The sequence below is a fragment of the Pteropus medius genome, unplaced genomic scaffold (genome assembly GCF_902729225.1).
Source record: "Pteropus medius unplaced genomic scaffold, Ma_sr-lr_union100, whole genome shotgun sequence".
Taxonomy (NCBI): domain Eukaryota; kingdom Metazoa; phylum Chordata; class Mammalia; order Chiroptera; family Pteropodidae; genus Pteropus; species Pteropus medius.
The window spans coordinates 35,171,699-35,191,160 of NW_024351730.1; the positions used below are offsets into that span (position 1 = coordinate 35,171,699).

Sequence of the window (19,462 nt, forward strand, 5' to 3'; positions counted from 1 at the left end):
ATATTTGAAGAGAAAATTGATCTCCGTAGTTGAGGTCACAAGTCAGAGATGTTAAGTTTTCACTTAAGACTCTTACGGGTTCTGACAGATAGGAGCATAGCATGATAGCTACACTTAATTCCTATCTTCCTTGCTTCCATGGAACATTTGATGTTCTCTATCTTAGAATAAAACTCTGGGATACACAGCTGAGAAAAATGCTGATCATCGGGATGCCTTCTGACACCATCACCTCTTTACTCTACAGCCATTCTTAAACATGTCCTTTTGTAAACCACACTGCTGCCAGGGTCCCTTAAACCTTTTTACAGTTGCCCCTCCACACAAGGTGAGGAGTCTCCAGGGTCAAGGCAAAATGCCTGTCCAAAGCTTTAACACATTCTAGGTAACCGAGATTCCAGATTCGTGGTCTAAACTATGGGAGATTGCAGATGTGGGGGGAGCGGGGGTAAGCAGTGGGGAGAGTCTGAGAGTCTGGGCTTGCGCTTATGGGCTGGGTGTCCATAATGTGAGATAGAGCCAGGGGAAGAAGAGATGATGTGTGGACTGCAGCTCAGGAGATCCAGGAAATCAGGTCTTACAAATATTGAGGTGTACTTGCCTTTTGGAGTTCACTTTATTCACTTTCTATCAGCAGTGTCTTTGATTCCTAATATTTAACAGTGTTTCTTTAAAATGATCTGTCTACCTATTCATGCATAGATGTGAAAAAAATGCTCAGAACTAAAGAATCTATGATATCTCTATATATTTTAGATAATTATGTTTCAAATGAAAATGTTAGCTCATCTGATTCTGACAATTGTATTGTGAAGAAGCCTTAAGTTACTGAGACACCTCTAGTGATACCAAAACTATCTGAGTGATACCAAAACTATTGTACTTAAAGTTAGAAGTTCTAGGCATTAGGTCAGGCTTAGCCAGATTTTAATCTTGGATAAATCAGTAAGTACAAAACAACAAATGAAAATGAGTTCCTTATTTCTATTATATTAAAAAATAGGTGTATTTATATTTGTATATATAGATATTATATTATGTTTCATCTTTTTGTTCTTTTTTGCTTTGAAAATATTATATTATTGTTGCAATTGATATTTTTTTGTCTAAGGACATGTTAAGAAAGATTTCCAACTGATGCAACATTGAAAATTATGGCTAATGAATTATTATAAAACATGTCTCCACAAAATGTCCATTATTATTCCTTCATAGAAAGGTATTTATATTAATAATTGTGCACTATTTATTATACTTTCCTAAAGTTGAGCCTTTTATATATTCTTTATATCTCATGTTTTTCATACTAAATTTAAATAATTTTCTTTATAATATCACAAAATTACTCCTTTCAGATCCACTTGCAAGATTTAAAATTTAAAATGTCAGAACACAAAAATGTAATTTTGTTCTTTTACTTGAGGCTTTCAATAAATTTTCGAAATGTCTCTGCAGTGATGTAGGTCTTCCACTAGATGGCAGGATGACACCATTGCCACTGGGGAAAGGTTATCAAGGTTGGGACAAACTTGCTTGCTATATTGTGCATGTTCACTGCATTTACGGGTAAATTTGTTGAAATAAATACTGATGCACTTGAATTTTCACACTAAACCTGTAAAAAAGTTACTTTATGATTTTACTGTTTTCCTTTGGATTTTGCAACTAATATCTCAGTCTCCAGTTAACTTACAGTTTAATAGTTAATTTAAAATGCATAAAATATATTCTTTAACTCATAGCAATCTAAGGAAGAAATGCTAGGATTCTTTAGATAATTTTAGCTGTACATAAAACAAGTTACTTATATATTTAGGAAATTATAGCTTTATGTTTGAAAAGTGACACATTTTCTACATTTCTTTTACAAAATAATTCAAGAGAATATATGTATTTAAGAATATACCCATGGAGGGGGGGAAAAATAAAAAATAAAATGTTAAAAAAAAGAATACACCCATGATTCAGTTATTCTTTTCTCTTAGAGCAAAAATATAATAACATGTATTTTTAAAGCTAATTTGAACCAAGGGAGTATTCTTAATGCTTCACATGTATTATCACATTCAGTCCTCACAATACTATGAACCAAGTGATATTGTTATTGATCACATTTTGCAAAAGAGGAAGATGAGGCACTGAGAAAATGAGCACTAAGCCCCCCGCCCTCCCCCCCCCAAAAAAACAGATAATAAGTGACAGAGATAAGATTTGGATTTGAGTCCTAGCTGTTTAACTTTAAACCCTACATACTCTGGGGAGGTTGTAAGAGATTTAAATTATTTTTTTATTTTTCCTGCATTATTTCTGTGTAATGAAATTAACACTTTTAAGGCAATCTGTGCTTGCTGTAAGTATCGACTACTACTTCCAGTAAGCAATACAAAAAAGAAACAAAATTAATACTTATTCTGGACTTAGAATGTGGTAGTATTTCTTGATATGCTGATGAATGATATTAATGTCTTTATGGAGAGATAGCTCATCTAAAAAGGAATTTCATCACATCCTTCATACTTAGAAGGAACTGGAACACTTCATATAATTAATGGGTATTTATTTCTACCAATAGTATATGGTTCATACATTAAGATTCTGAAGGTTCCTGAATGACCAAAAATATGCCCCGATAGGTGAGACAGACCACAATTCTAGTGTTTTGTATACTTTGGGGATATTTCAATCTGAAAGGGAAATGGTAGGATGTATTAATTCTTTGAATATCAGTGGCTCAGAAGAAATTGGACTTTGCTTGAATTTAGTATAAGAAACCAAAATATATCTGGAACAATTTTATAAGCATTCACATTTATTATAAATGTTCAAACTGCTTTAAATGAAGACTTTCTTTAATTTTTCTCTGAGTGACTTTCTTGATACTTTTCTTAGGTGGGTCTAAATATTTTAAAAAGCTTTTCTAGAAATAAGCTCTTTCTTTCTAGGAACTTTCCTTCCAGACAATTGTATATCAATGAATAAATGTAAGGATTTGTCATGGTTTTGCAACAGCTTTACACAGTGAAGTCTAACTTCAAATATTTACAAGATCACCCTGCTCTAATACATATATATGTGAGGATAGATTCCTGGGTGATGAATAATACAGAGGATCTGGCATCATTACAGGAAAGAAAGTGCCTGAATATATGAGTAAGACTTAGCTACACTATGTGATAACAAATAACTTCTAAATATTAATGACTATAATATGGATTTATTTCTCACTCAGTCTGCATGTTCATTGTGGAAGGTGCTGTGAATTCTGTTCAGTCTCCCTCTGAAACCGAACTGTTGAAATAGCTACCATGGCAAATACTGCCTTTCACCATGGCAAAAAGAGATCTCTTGAAGTCTTCATCTCAGTAATAGATGCTCTGACCCATGAGTGACTCACTTCATTTCTTCTCTCTAATCACATGGCCCAAACCAACCACAAAAGGCACCAAGAAGTACAGTCTCTTCCTCGTATCTGAAAAGTATAGACCTAGATGTGTCTGGTGGGAACTAATGACTATCATCTTCTCAAATAATTTATTATATCTCAGTTCTTTTAATCAACTGAGATTTCCTGCTTGCCTCCTTCATCCCTTTTATCCATATTTGATGGGCCCTGACTCTGCCTCACACTGCACTGGTCGTTGTGGTTGAAAAGTTGAAGACATCTTAGAAATTGAAGAATTCGTTTATACCTACAAGTTTTTTCCTCTGCAGTGTGTTCTCTTCTTGACGTAAAGGCCTTGAGATATATATTTAAATTAACTACTTGATTCAATTTCTGGGACTCCTACTACGTTTGGAAGTATTCATTTTTAGTACATTTAAAAGCTGGCTTGGAGAGTTGTGTTATTTTTAGATGACTCAGCAAATGCATCCACAAAGTTACCCTGAACTATTTGTGCTAAGTGATTCTGACAGCATTCATTTGTGGCTAGTTTTATTCTGACACAGCATAATTTTTCTCATTCGCATTTGGCAGCTGGCTGCCTTTGTGTAGACACTGCGAATCTCATAGTGAGAACATAAGCTGTAGGACTTCTTCGGTAGAACAGACTAGATTTATATTTAAGAAAAAGTTGTTACTTGCAGATCATTAGCATTTCATGTCATATTTTAATTATTTGTTATGTCAAAATCCAGAATTTAGGTAATATTGATAATAGTTAACGATCTGAGACTAATTAAGTCCTATGTTAAATAGCCAAGCACTTTACTATGCATTCACTTTTCTTCTGGGGCCTACTATTTTCTCCTTTATTAATTTATCCTTTATTTATTCATCCATGCACTCACAGTTTCTTTCAATAAGAATTTATTGAGAACTCACTCTGAATATGCAAAGATGAAAGAGACAGCCCTTGAGGAATTTAGAGTCCCAGGTAGGGAGACATTAACATGATCTTGTCAATACAACAGATTGAACCATTTTGATTATCTTAAAATTCTGAATGGGTGGAGCTTTATTTGCATTATGACCTTTGATATTAAATATTAAGAGGATTAAAAAAAGCACTCGAACTTCTGTATCTCTAATTTATATGGAATCTATGTCACATGTTCAGTTGACACTATTGAATATATACATAAATTCTTTTGTCTTTTGCTAATTTCTACCACTGTGGTCCAGCTGCTAATGAGCAGGGACTCTGAGAGGCACTGGGATGGTAAAGAAAAAAGTACATTAATATTCAGAGAATAAATTTCAAAACACCTCACCTGTACAACCCACCAGGCTAAAGAGATCTACTTGCCTTGTTTGGTATATGCATCTTCACACTTCCATTTTGTGACATGAAAGTTATTCAAGCCCAAAATTAAGAGCAAAGGAAAAGTGATGATTAGAAAATGTGATTCAAGAAATTTATCCTCTTATTCCTGAAATCCTAGATGAGACTTTCGAATATGTAAAACTGTTAGTGGCTTTTTAAGGGTTAAAATAATGATCTCAGCTTTTGTTTTAACTTATTGTTAATGGAATTAAAGCAAATATCATTGCTTACTATAAGGACATCTAATGAGAAGTTATTAATATTTTTATGGAACTGGAGCCACACAAATCATTCTCCACATTCCTTATATGTTTTAAAATCATAAGTATCACTCATTCAACATAAAATTACATTTGTTGATAACTAGTATATTAATTTTAGATTAATAGTCCTAATCCATAGTGTCTTTATTGATTATTCTATTTACTAATGGTACTTTTCCTATTAATGTCCTTCTAAGTTATATTACAGATATGGCACTCACCATTTAGTTATTTGATGTGTCTCATTTTACGTTAGACTTCAGTCTTTTAAATGGAAGAAATGTGCAAATTAGCATTTCTTATGGCACTTAGTATAGTGCCTGGTGCACAGAGAACATGAGTGAATTAAAGGTAAAAATGATGATTATGTTATGATAGTACCTTTAGTACAATTATTTTGTGTGATGTACTTATGCACGTTTTTTGACATTTTAATTTATTGTACAGATGTTTTTATGATGCATTATAAAGCTTTTGGTTTTTGATGCTAAGTCTTTGATCAAGAAGCCCATATCACTTATTACATTATTCCAGTAGAAATATAATCCATTTTAGAATAATAAGCCTTATGGAGTGGTTTATAGGATCATATCAGTACAATAGTTATGGACTGGCCATACAAAGATAAGAAATAGTCAATTATTTATGATATTTATTGGAAAACTCATTAAAAAAGATACGTTCTTGGTCAAATATTTTTAAGATGATGTTTTAAAACTCATGTGCATATTTTATCTGGTCCAATTTACTTCATTTCTTATAAACTTGATGATTCAGAATTGCTTTTAAAGAAGTAGAATTGGATAAAATATACCACTCATTTTTTTCTAGCCTTTTGGATGAGTCATTTTCATTTAGCGGCTGTCACAGTTTCTACATTCGGTGTACAAAATTACAAATGGCTTATTTATAGAGTTAACTCACTTCATCTTAAATGATTTTAAGATTAGTTTGAGTAAATAAAGTTACAGTATCATAATTATTACTCATCTCTTTATAAAGTTCATATGAGAATGTGCATAGCACTTAATTTTTCCCTCTGTGATTACATTATTAAAATTTAATATGTGTCTTAGCCCCTTAGCTATAACAAAATATATCATAGACTGGGTAACTTATAAATTATAAAAATTTGTTTCTCAGAGTTCTGGGGGCTGTAAGTCCTAAGATGGAGGTGCCAGCATCATTTCTGGTTTATAACCAGCACCTTTTCCTTGTGTCTTACGTGGTGGACAGGCTAGGGATATCTTTGGAGCACTAATCCCATTTCTGAAGGCTCCACCCTCATGACCTAAGCACCTCCCAAAGGCCCTACCTCCTAATACCATCATCTTTGGGATTAGAATTTCAACATATGAGAGTTTGGGGGGACACAAACATTCAGATCATGGCAATAAACAATCATGTTGTAACAATAGCAGTGTTAAACAATATGTATTAAAAATTTCATTAAGAACAGTACATATTTCTCTTTGCTATTATTTATCGAGGAAATAATTAAAGACAGTCACAGAAGAAAATTAAAGATTTTTCTCTAACCATACTACATCGAGCATACCCATTAGATAATTTATATACCTCTAAAATTAATAAAATTGAAACATGAGCTTTTTTTACCTTTAGTTTTGGGGTTATAACGCAAAAATGACAATTTTATATTTGACCAGATTATTATCTCAATATTCTGTGAGATAAAAATTGTTTCATGCCTTTTTTATGTAACTCTGTGGACTGGCACAGCTTTCATAGCATGAGAGAGAATATTTATTGATTCGGGATTCATGACAGATCTTTGACCATCTGAACAGCGCAAAATCCGTAAAACAGAATTGACCTTGAGTAAAATAACTACTTTTACTGAGGAAATAGTCACTGGAATTTGAAGATTTTACATTATCAAGTTAGACATGAAAAAAATTAATTCCTAGAGTTATTCTATTATTCTGAAATTTAAATACAACATATTAAATTAATTTTAGTAAACTAAATGATAAACTTTCTTTAACTTACAAAGTCAAGAAATGTAGTAGAAGAATTATATCTAGTAATAAACATTACAGTAAGTTTATAGAAAAATAAATATTTTAACATTTATATTTTTTGAAATAATTTTAAAATTGAGACAAATATTTATCATTATCTCACAAACCACCATAATTGCAATGTCAAGATAAAAATGTGTGATTTAAAAATGAATCATGCATATATTTATTTCACACTTTTCCAATGTGATGCTGTTTTTGTTTAGTAATTCCTAGAGTACCTGTCATTTTATCACTATTGTCATGTAAGTCAGTGATCATTTCATAGTGTTAAAAGTTTTCTCAGAAAAGCCTCTTTTGCTTATATCTTCTCTTGTGCTTAGCTTGTTGCATCCAACCTGAAAAAACCTAAGTACCAATATTTTTGGTTCCCTCTTTTAGACTTTTTATAGTATACATTTGTTATTCCTTACAAAGTATCAACTAGTTGTCTTAAACACTACCCAATGATTAGTGTTTATATCAGTGAGAAACAAAGAATTTTTTGTTAAGGAAGCATACTCTATCTTTGGAGTTGATGTGGAGAAATATGCAGTGAGTTGTCTTTTGCCCAAATAGTGGATAGCTTTTCTCCCTTTGTTTTTCCTTCATTTATATTACTATCTTAATTTTGCTTTAGTACACATGCATTTCAGTGTCTTTTTAAGATTCCAATAATTCTTAATTTCCTCCTCTGTAAAGTCACATTGGAAAGCAGCGATTATATCACTTAAAATAGGATCTCCCTATTAGAGTCAGAGTAAATGCATCGCTATAATAAATTCTACCTTCACTGCTATGACCCACCACTACACTTTTCTGTTTTTGTTTTTTCAAGTTAACAGCAGCTTAAGTTGAGCAAAGGACAGACAATGGTGAAAGGTTGTGTATTTGACAGTATGTATTTGAGCTTCCAAGAAACTTGGCAACTACCAGAGAACCACGCATTGCCCACTTCTGTCCTACTGTGTGGTCTCTGCAACTGCTCTTTCTGCTTTGTTTCTTTCCGAGCTTCCTGTGGATTGTGCCTCAGGCTGGCTCTGGTTCAAGAACTTGTGGTGTGCCTCGTGTATGTGCAAGGGGGGAGGGGACAGCATTAAGATTTATTTCAGAAGAGAAATAAGTCTATAAAATACCCTTAGTTCCTAAAAATATAAAAAGTAATTATTTAATAAAATGTAGTGCATTAATAAACATATATATGATATTATCATACTTTCTTACACTTTTTTTCCCCAAATGACTTTAATGCTTTCTAATCTTTAATTTCTTATAAGGATATGCATTTTTATTTTGTCTTTGTGACACCTGTCTGGAATAAAAGCATATTGCCTAAAAATTAAAGGCAGACTCTCCTAACATACAAACATGATCAAAATAAATTTACAAAATAGGAATTATTTTATATCAGTTTAAAGTGATTTAAATTTTTTTTTTTTTTTAAGCAAGTTTGGTGCAATAAAAGGAATGCACGATTTGGTATAAGACACCAAATTCAGTCTCATTTCTTTCACTTAGTAATAATACTGCCAACCTCATAGAGTTGTAAAGATCAAATAACATGAGTTATGTGAAAAGGCTTTGTAAATTTTAAAGTGCTATACTGATAAAAAGGACACATTTTTATTAATAACATGGATCGAAGCCAGAAACTGAAATGTAAGTTGTATTGCCTTTTATTCATTTAGAAATAAAAATATTTTAAAAGCTAAACTCCCATATAAAGTATATCTTACCATGACAATAATAAATTGAGTTGGCTCCTTTAAGCCACAACAAAAACAGTCCTTAAAAAGTTCCAGTTATTTACATATTAATGCTTTATGTGGATAATCTACTATTTACCTGATTTTTCATTTGGTAATTTTTTTGGAAACTCATACATTTTTCAAAATCCGTTTATAGTGCTTAGAAGAAAATTAATCAAGAAATACATTTAAAGTTTGACTGTTTTACTACATTTACGTTACACTATTTAGAAAGTTTATTTGACCTCATTATTTCCTGATTATGAAATTAGGAATAAAGCATCTACTCTTAAAATGGGTGTGTTGGCTATTTATAAAGAAATTTAATTTGCATTCTTTGTTTTCTTAAATAAAAAGCCAGTTTAACTATAAAAAGTAGACATTTATGTGTATACTTATAAGTCACATAATAAATTGATAAAACCTTGATAAGTTAATACTTCAAAAGTATATTTTGTTAAATCTTATGATAATGTTATCCAACATAGAAGATGCGATGATTTCTTGGAAAAAAATAATGTTGAATAAAATAGTGATTTATAAAGTATCTTATTTATTTTTTTAAAAAATAAATTTTGAACAGTAGTGTATTTAGTAAAAGTACTAGTCTGTCCTGTCATAATTTAAGATTTCTTAACTTTTGTGAGAGACACTTTTATAACATACTCAAGTTTTTGTTCTTGTTTATTTCTTCCTTTATTCCGTTGGAAGAATACATCCACCAGTATGGTTTTTAGCTTGGATATTTAAACTAAATGGAGATAACCAGCTGTTAGATAATTCATATCATTTATCAGGTACTGGTTAGGAAGAGACAGTATATCTCAGCATGCTATCACTTTCATTAGATTTATGTTCCAAAGAAATGCAGATAACATTAATACAAGTAGCGATTTTCAATGAAAAGATCAGCTACCTAGTTATGGTTCATGAATCACAGTGATTCTCTCTCTTTTTAGTAATAATAACAACAGTATATAAAAAACTATCACTGAGCCAAGTGAGTGCCAGAGTACACTGATCCTAAAGATTTAACTTGACCCAGCAGTCCGTTAGAAGTTGCCATAGCTGCGGAAAAGAGAACTGAAGCAGAGATGCTGGGCTTATATTTAGAAAAAGAGAAAGGAACTATTAATGCATGCTTTTCTCTAACAGCATTCATCTCTCTAGGAAGTCCCTCATAACAAAAGGGAGTTGGGACACCATTAAGTTTTATGAAATAATACTGTGATTTTTTGAAGGGAACTTACTGTTACACAGCTGGAAGCCTGTAAGGTCTGTTAACCAAAGAAGTTCAAAGATAGCCACCATTGTTCAGCATATAGTTTTGTTTTCTATTTTCTGATTCGGTGCAGTGAGGTTGAACATAAATGATGTTAAAATCTTCAGCTTTTCATGATTCTGTCCTAGTTGTTGTAAGTATACTATTAGGTAATTTTAGGGAAATCAGAACAATTGACCTATACAAATGATTTTTATAGAAATTGGTTTTCGTTCTTATTAAATAACAACATAAAACAAAATGATTTTCCAATTTTGACACCACGAATTTTCCAAGCAGTTCCTCCATTTGTTTAAAAATAAGAATCCTTTTACCATAAAATAGCAAATTAGTCTGGTTCAATAAAAAAGCCTATTTTACTAAAATAATAGGCAAAAGCTTCATAAATACTTATTTATTTATTTATTTTTACCAAAACAGAATTGCATAATAAAATCACAGAATTGCTCAAGGTAAGCAGCCCAAATTTAAAAAAAAAAAAAAATTCAAAAGATATTTATGTTAAATGGACTTAATGGCTCAGCAGATTGATTTTTCAGTTGAACTCGGTGCTAGCAATGTGTCCAGGACAAGTGTTAGGTATTGTTTGAAGATGATGAGGGTGACATGGTGAACAGGAAGAGAGGGTCTCTTTATTCATGGCAGCTGAGTTACATGATGTTTAAAAAAAGATAAAATGTTGCTTTTAAAAAAATCTAGATTTCCTGTTAGAGTCATAGAATTCTGACATTCTAAAAAGATAGGACATCTAACTAGACTAGATAAGAAATTCCTAGTTCTGGAATCTATTATAGATCTAAGTAATGTATCAAGCAGTGAACAGTCCACTAATAAATCTGAAAAACAGAAGGAGGGGATATAATTAGTTTTTAATTGTTGGTGAGCTAGCAAAAATATTTAAGTAAAATGAATCTTTTTTTCACTGATGCATGCATACATATTATTTATATTATCTTCTTGAAGTATATGAAAGTTAGTGGTACACATCATGATCCCTTACTTCTAAATATTTTAGCATATATTTTCTAAGAACAAAGATATTCTTTTACATGATGGTATAAGTATCAAAATCAGAAAATTCAACCTTGACACAATATCCTACTTAACATAAATTCATATTCGATTTTTCCTAATTGTTTTTAACTTTTTTCAATCTAAGCTTTAATCCAGAATCATGTTATGTTTACTTATCTTTAATCTCTCTTAATCTAGAATAGTTCCTCACTATTTTTTATCTCACATGGCATTAATAGTCACACCAGTTATTTTGTGGAATGTTCTTCAATTTATGTTTGGTCTTTCACTATTAGATTCAGCTCATGCAGTTTTCGAAAGGAAAACTAATGTGTGATATTGTGTTCCTAGTGGATCATATTGGGAAGTACATGATGTCAGTTTGTCTCACTACTGATGTTTCATTACCTTTGATCACTTAGTAAAGATGGTGTTTACTAGACTTCACTACTGTAAAGTTATTATGTTCCCCCTTGTTAATTAATAAATAATCTCTGGAGAGATACTCTGAAGCTATGTAAATATGCTCTTTCTCATCAGCTTTTACCCAGAAGTTTTAGTATCCATTGATGATTCCCCCCAAAATATTTTTCCTATGATACTTGCAAAATAGTGATTTTATAACTCCATCATCACTTCTATATTTATTAGTTGGCATTCTACTACAGGAAAATCTTTTCCTTTTTCCTCTGTTTAGTTAAGTATGTATGTATATGTGCACATATGATGCACATATGATGTATCAGAACTGAATTGTGGGTTCCTATTTTATTCAATGGATTATAATTCATTATCATCATTTCTTATTTTGATGCTTGTTATTTGAGGTTTGATATGTGGGAGGCTTTTCAAAGTGGCTCCTGAATTCCTTTAAAGAATCAGCTAATGTCTAGTCTTGAATAGGCTAACGATGGATGATAGCTGATCGGAGGGCTGAGTGAAGCTACCTTTTAACAAGTACTATGAGTATATGTCTGGCCAAGCTTCCAGCTCTTGGTATTGGAAATATTTTAACACTTTATACTTTATATTTTACATTATAAATTGCATGTTATCTATCCATTAGTTACCCTTGAAATTACTGGGGTAATTTCAAGGGTAACTAATGGATAGATAACATGCAATTTATAATACCAATGTAAAATATATTACCCCAGTAATTTCAAGGGTAACTAATTGGCCATGAAAGATTTACTATTAAACACTGTCTTATATATAATAAAATGCAATATATTTTACATCTTATTTTGGGTTGAGTTATTTATTCTTTTGCAATAAATAAATAGATGAATACATTTTAATTTTAAATTCATTCCTGTGTTCTTCCATTCACTTATTGAATTAACATTAATTGCTGTTTAAGTACTAGATTTTATAAGTCTTAGAGATTCAGTAAAAATACCAACAGGGTCTAGGCTGCTAGAGGTCTTAAATGTAGCAACGGGAGGCAGACAAGTAAATAAATTTAAATATAATGGTGTTCTTATATGTGCTTTTGTCAGTATTAGTACTGGCACAAATGAAGAGAGGTAAATTCTTTAGTGTTTATAAAAGATTTTATAAAGTAGATATTGTCTTCAAATGAGTAGTTATTGTAAAAGTACAATTTTTAAAAGTTTAAATATTACTTTTATACACATGCCAATGATTTATTCAAATTAATTAATGAGGGAACCAGTAAAACTTAAAGCTGGTTCAAAGAATACTTCAGAAACAGGCTATTTATAAGAAGTTTAATAAAGAAATATTAGAATAAGATTTTTAATTTATAAAATTGATAATGCGTTGCAGGGCAATAAATTGTAATATTTGGGTTTATCATTCCTACAAAAACATTTGTATATCTATTGGACACAAATCTGGTTAATATGTAACTTCACAGAGTCTGAGCCCTTAATTAATAGCAGATAGCAAAATCAAAAGCAGGACAGTCCCCTTGAGACTAAATAATCTTTCAGTATGACATTGACAAAGCATATAATCATTCTCTTGGTCTTATTCTTAATATTAGGATATTTTTTTCTTAACATTGCTCTCTTTAATCTTAAATATTTTAAAAGATTCTTAGAATATTAATATGTATCTTATGTTGCAAATATATGTTTATATAATTATTGTAAAATATCAATTATTATTGATCTCAGAAAAAAGGCTGATCCTGTTTTTTATTGTGGACTAATTATTTACATTTGTGCAGTACAAGGTGTTAATTGTGTGTGCCTCCTTGAGCATGAGTGTTGAGTAACTACTATCTGGAAGTGTCATAAGAAATACAGGAATAGATCTTCTGAAAGCTCTGTTACTTGCTCTTCAATCCTGAGTCTAAGAAACTAAACCTGCCTCCCCATTAGATATCACTTGTAGAACCTATAATTTTGGTGAATTCCTTCTTCTGAGGTCTCCAAAATTTGCTATGGAAACTTCCAGGAGGTAAATATATTTAAGAGTACAGTTCTTTCCATGAGACTCTGAGATTATATTTTCTGGCTTACATATACTCACATTTCAAAAGTTGCTCTCCTTTTCAGTGGCACAAAATTTTAATTAATTTGAGCTCACAGCTAGGCAGACAACAACAAAAACAACAAAATCTCTAATAAATCAGCTTCTCTTTTTGTCTCTTACCTAATAGAGACTAGATAATCATCATCAACTCCATAGAGATTCTCAAATGATCAGACCATTAAATTAGATATCTCACAAATGGGGAATTACTGATTATGTAAAACTATACTCACATATACATAGGTGTGCTTTTGACCGTGTGGTTGAAGCTGGCTTAGGTCCACTGCTTAGTAGTCCCACACTAGGCTGAGGAAAGGGACGCAGCTGAAGCCATGATTTAATAGGGTGGTGTCATAACTAATGGTTGTAACTGGCTTAGTGATTTGAGACCAGACACAGACTTAACATTCTTTTTTTTTTTTTAATTAAATTTATTGGTATGACATTTGTTAATAACATTATATAGGTTTCAAGTGGACAGTTCAATAATACATCATCTGTGTATATTGCATTTGTGTGTTCACCACGCAGTCATATTTCTTTCCATCACCACATATTTGACCCCTTTTATCTTCCTTCTTCCCTCATCCCTTTCCCTCTGGTAACCACTAAAATGTTATCTGTGTCTATGAGTTTTTGTTTGTCTTATTCGTTTGTTGCTTTCAGTTTTATACCCTACATATTAATAAAATCATATGGTTTTCAACTTTTTCTGCTTGACTTATTTCACTTAGCATGATAATCTATGTTATTGCAAATGGCAGTATTTCACTATTTCTTATCGCTGACTAATATTCCATTGCATATATGTACCACATCTTCTTTATTGAGTCATATACTGTAAGGGACTTCAGTTGTTTCCATGTCTTGGCCACCATGAACAAAGCTTCTATGAACATTGGGGTGCATATATCTTTATGAATAAATGTTTACAGATTTGGGAAATAGATACCCAGAAGATGGATTGCTGAGTCATATGGTAATTCTAGTTTTAATTTTTGAAGGAACCTCTATATTGTTTTCCGAAGTGGCTGTATCACTTTACATTCCCACCAACAGTGTATGAGGGTTCTTTTTTGCCCACAACCTCTCCAACACTTATTATTTATTGTCTTATTGACAATAGCCATTCTTACAGGCATGAGGTTGTATCTCATTGTGGTTTTGATTTGCATTTTTCTAATAGCTAGTAGAGTTGAACATCTTTTCATATGTCTATTAGCTGTTTGTATGTCTTCTTGGTGAAGTGTCTGTATAGGTCCTCTGCCCATTTTTTTATTTTTATTTTTATTATGGTGACATTGGTTAATGAAATTCAGTAAGTTTCAGGTATACAGTTTAACAGTAAGACATATATATGTGTGTGTGTGTGTGTGTGTGTGTGTGTGTGTGTGTGTATATATAAATGTATTTTGTGTTCACTCCCCATAGTTAGATTTCTTTCTGTCACCACATATTTGACTCTTTTCACCCTATCAACCTCCTCCCTCCCCCACCACCCTCTGGTAACCACTAGTTAATTGTCCATGTTCATGAGTCTCTGTCCTGTTTGTTTGTGCTTTTAGGTTTATATCCTACATGTCCATTTTTTTAATTGGGTTGTTTGTTTTTTTTATTGTTGAGTTGTATGAGTTTTTTATTAGTTCTTTATTAGCTCCTCATTGGAGTAGGTGTTATTTGCAAATATCTTCTCCAGTTTGATTGGTTGCCTCTTTGTTTTGTCAATGGTGTCTTTTGATAAGCAGAAGCTTTTTAGTTTTATATAGTCCGATTCATTTATTTTTGCCTTTACTTCCCTTGCCTTTGAGGTCAAATTCATAAAATCCTCTCTAAAACCAAGCCTATGAGTTTAGCATATCTCTGTTCTGATAGAACAAAATTTGTTGTTTCAGATCTTATATTTAGGTTTTTGATCCCTTTTGAGTTAATTTTGGTGTAATAACAGTCTAGTGAATCTTTCGATGTGGCTTCCCAATTTTCCGAGCACCATTTATTTCATTTCTCCATTGTAGTTTTTTGGCTCCTTTTTCAAAAATTATTTGCCCACATATATGTGGGTTTATTTCCGGGCTCTCAATTCTGTTCTGTTGGTCTGTGTGTCTGTTCCTCTGCCAGTACCACGCAGTTTTGATTTTTGTCATTTCGTAGCATAGTTTGAAGTCAGGCAGTGTGATACCTCTGGGCGTAGTCTTTTTTCTTAGGATTGCTTTGGCTATTCGGGATATTCATGATTTCATACAAATCTGATGATTTTTCTGTTCTGTTTCTTTAAAAAATGCCATTGAGATTTTTATGGGGATTACATGTAATCTGCATATTGTTTTGGATAATATTGCAAATAAAGGATAAAAATCAAATGATTATATCGATAGATGCAGGAAAGGCATATGACAAGATACAGCATTTATGATTAAAACACTTGATAAAAAGGGTGTAGAAAGAAAGTACCTCAAAATCATAAAGGCCATATATGACAAACCCTCAACTAATATCATACTTAATGTGAAAACTGAAAGCTTTTTCTCTAAATTCAGGAACAAGAGAAAGATGCCCGCTCTCACCACTCTTATTCAGTATAGCATTAGAAGTCCTAGCTAAAGCAATCAGGCAAGAGAATGAAATAAAAGGCATCCAAATTGAGAATGAAGAAGTCAAATTGGTGCTTTTGGCAGATGACATGATTCTTTGTATAGAAAACAAAGAAGACTCCACCAAAAGACCTGTTAGAAACAATCATCAAATACAATAAAGTTGCAGGATACAAAATCAATGTATAAAAATCCATTGCATTCCTATATATTAACAATGAAATTTCAGAAAAAGAAATAAAAAAAATTCATTTTGCAATTGCAGTGAAAAGAATAAAATAACTAGGAATAAACTATAAACTTAGCAAAGGATGTGAAGGACCTATACACTGAAAACAAGAAGACGTTATTAAAAGAAATCAAAGAAGACACAAAGAAATGGAAAGATATTTCGTGTTCATTGACTGGAAGAATTAACACAGTTAAAATGGCCATATTACCCAGACTCAACATTCTTGAGATTTGATTGTGAAAAGGAAATCCTAAACCAGGAGTTAGACAAGACAGAATAACAGAATTTGTCAGAAACAAATGCAATCAAATCCATGAAAAATCAGAAGAAAGAAAAAAAGTAGCAAAAAATCAGCAAAAGTAAAGTGCTGTTGCCACTTGGAAGTCACTTAAGGATCCAAGAAGGGACATGCTTGGATTTAGACTGCGAAGTGACTTCTCTGGCAATACAGTTTAACTTACTCTGGCATGTGAATCCACTTGGACATTTCAGTTGGTCCTCCAAAACTTTCAAGGTATAATTTTCAAAAGTTAATAACATGATTTTATGCAAATATACATTGGACAAGAATCAAAGATATACTCAACTGATTAATAAGAGAAACTGCACAATGGTAAATTGATTTCAAGAGCATTAGAAATGAGGAATTTATAGCAATTTGACAAAAGACTGTTAGAATAATGTTGAAAAATTGAATACAAAACCAGTTAATGTCCTACGGAGCAATAATTCATCACAGGACAAAAGCATTTCTCTCTATATTGGAAACAAATCTGTAAGTTACTATGTAAATTCACTGAGTTGAGCACTTAATTTATAATAAATAGCAGAATAAACAATGATGTGATTACAGAATTCAGTGATTCTTAGGAGAGCCTTTTAATCAATGCTTCAGTTTGTAGTCATCTTTTAGGCCTTGTTTTTAAGTTTTGGATAATGGTTCTTGGCACAACCATTACCTCATGGTGAGCTCAAGGGAACAGCAATTTAGACCTAGAGCAATTCATGAGTAATTGCATTAATGTATGAAGCATTTCTCTAAGTCAGGGGTGTTGGAATAGAGGTACGTTCTTACAATAGATAGGAAGAGAAAGAAGAGATAGGTCAGAGTCATGCATTATATAATGAGAACTTTGTGGAAAGTCTGGAGCCATTGATGGTTTTAAGCAGGATAGTGGCCTGAAAATAGGTGACTTTTAGAATTATTATTTATCTAATTTTAAATGGATTAAATAAATTCAGTAGGTGGCTGTAGATTATAGTGATAAATACCTTACATAAAAACATTGCAGTATTTTTTATTATTGTGTGAATGCAAAATAATATGTTGCTTTTCTGTTGACATTTGAGGTAAATTAGTTACATTCAACTTTGGTTGAGACGCTTTTTTCACTAAAGTAAAACCATTCCCTTAGCACTTCCCAAAGTTTCATTATATTTATTCAATAATATGTTTTTATTTATGCTCGTTTCTAAAAATTGTGAAATTTTGTAATTAAAAGCTTTCCCATTAACAAATAAATACTGAATAATTACTAATTTATCAGTTAAACCTCTTACTGAGAATAGCAATAAAGATATTCTTAGAAGAAAGAAAACACTGAGTTATCTCTATTTTGGCTATTTTTCTTTAGTTGGCAATTTGTTTACCTTTCTCACATTATGAAGTAGGTAATTACACTATTATAAAATGCCATTATTTATTAGCTACTGAAGTCACACAACCTAATTTATGAAGAACTTATTTTCTGGCCAAGCCATTTTCTTTGTAGTTTCTAATTCAGCTGTCAATCCTTAAGATGTTCATGTAACTTTGCACACAGGGTACTGTGAAAGGTAATAGGAGGAGTTTATAGAAACAGAAAATTTTATTTGTATCAGTAGTGGTTGTGAGTATATGGATCGATATTGTGATTGCATTGTAATTAGCAGTGTTTTGTTTTTTGTTTTTCCTGTGTGCTCATTCTGGAATTAGCTACCTTTTTTAAAGTGCATCTTTTTACTAATTGTGGTGGACATGAAGGAGCAAGGGGCCAGAGCTGCAATTTATCTGAGCTGATTATTAGATTCTCTTCTAATCAAAATGATGTGCGATGATTATGAAAGAAAAATTAACTGTCACTTAGGCTTCTTAATAGATAGAAAAGGAAGTGCTATACTCTCTTCCTAAACCATTTTCTAAACGAATTCAGGGAATGAACTTAAAGACGCTAAACTAATTAATTAATGGTAGATGGATTAGAAATGAGAAATACAAACAACCATGTCCGAAAAGAAGGAAGTAGTAGTGATTTTATATAAGCTTGCAGGTCATTTTTATTTCAAACATTTATTATTAGATGTTCAGATCTTATTTTTCTCCTGAAGCCTAAAAATATATACTTCTTGTGACTATTTCAGCTATGACTTTCAGAATTAAATATTTTATAACATTTCCTCTTTTATTTTAACCTTTATCAGAGCAAATATATATTTCATAAATTAGTTCGTATTCAGGGATAGGCAAATTGAAGGTTTATTCTGTATCATGGATTACATAGTCATTTTGCATGTGGGAAATATTGTTTTATATTTACAGTCTTTTCTAAGAAGAAAAATCTTCACTAAAGAACTTTTTACACTTTTATGAGATGGGTATAGTTAATAAAATTCTCTTCATATTAAACTGAATTCTTCCTTCCTCTAACTTGTATCTAGTTCTCTGATGCTACCCACAATTTTAGCTCTTTAGATATTTAAAAACTTTTTTAATATTAACGGTATTTTTTAAAACTTGAAGAGGCTTAAAACCTATATATTTTTTTTCAATAGAACCCTCACCATTTTCTCTATTCTATTTATAGTCTGTTTTGTTTTTCTTTTTAGGAAAAAAAATTAAAAGCATGTAATATTCACTGACAAATAGCATCAATCATATATAATCTGCACACTAAGTAGAGAGTGATAGTTAATTCTCTTTTTCAGGCCACTAGACCTTGATATTTCTTTAAGTTAAAAAATTACTTATTTTATTTTCTTCTAAGATATACAGCATTTTTCACAG

At 31.5% G+C, this 19,462-nt stretch overlaps 1 protein-coding gene across 2 annotated transcripts in view; it reads left to right on the forward strand.

The window, feature by feature from the left end:
* The window catches only part of CCSER1 (coiled-coil serine rich protein 1), a 1,118,997-nt gene that overhangs the window by 147,536 nt on the left and 951,999 nt on the right, over nucleotides 1-19,462 (forward strand). The gene's annotated exons all lie outside the window — the stretch shown is intronic.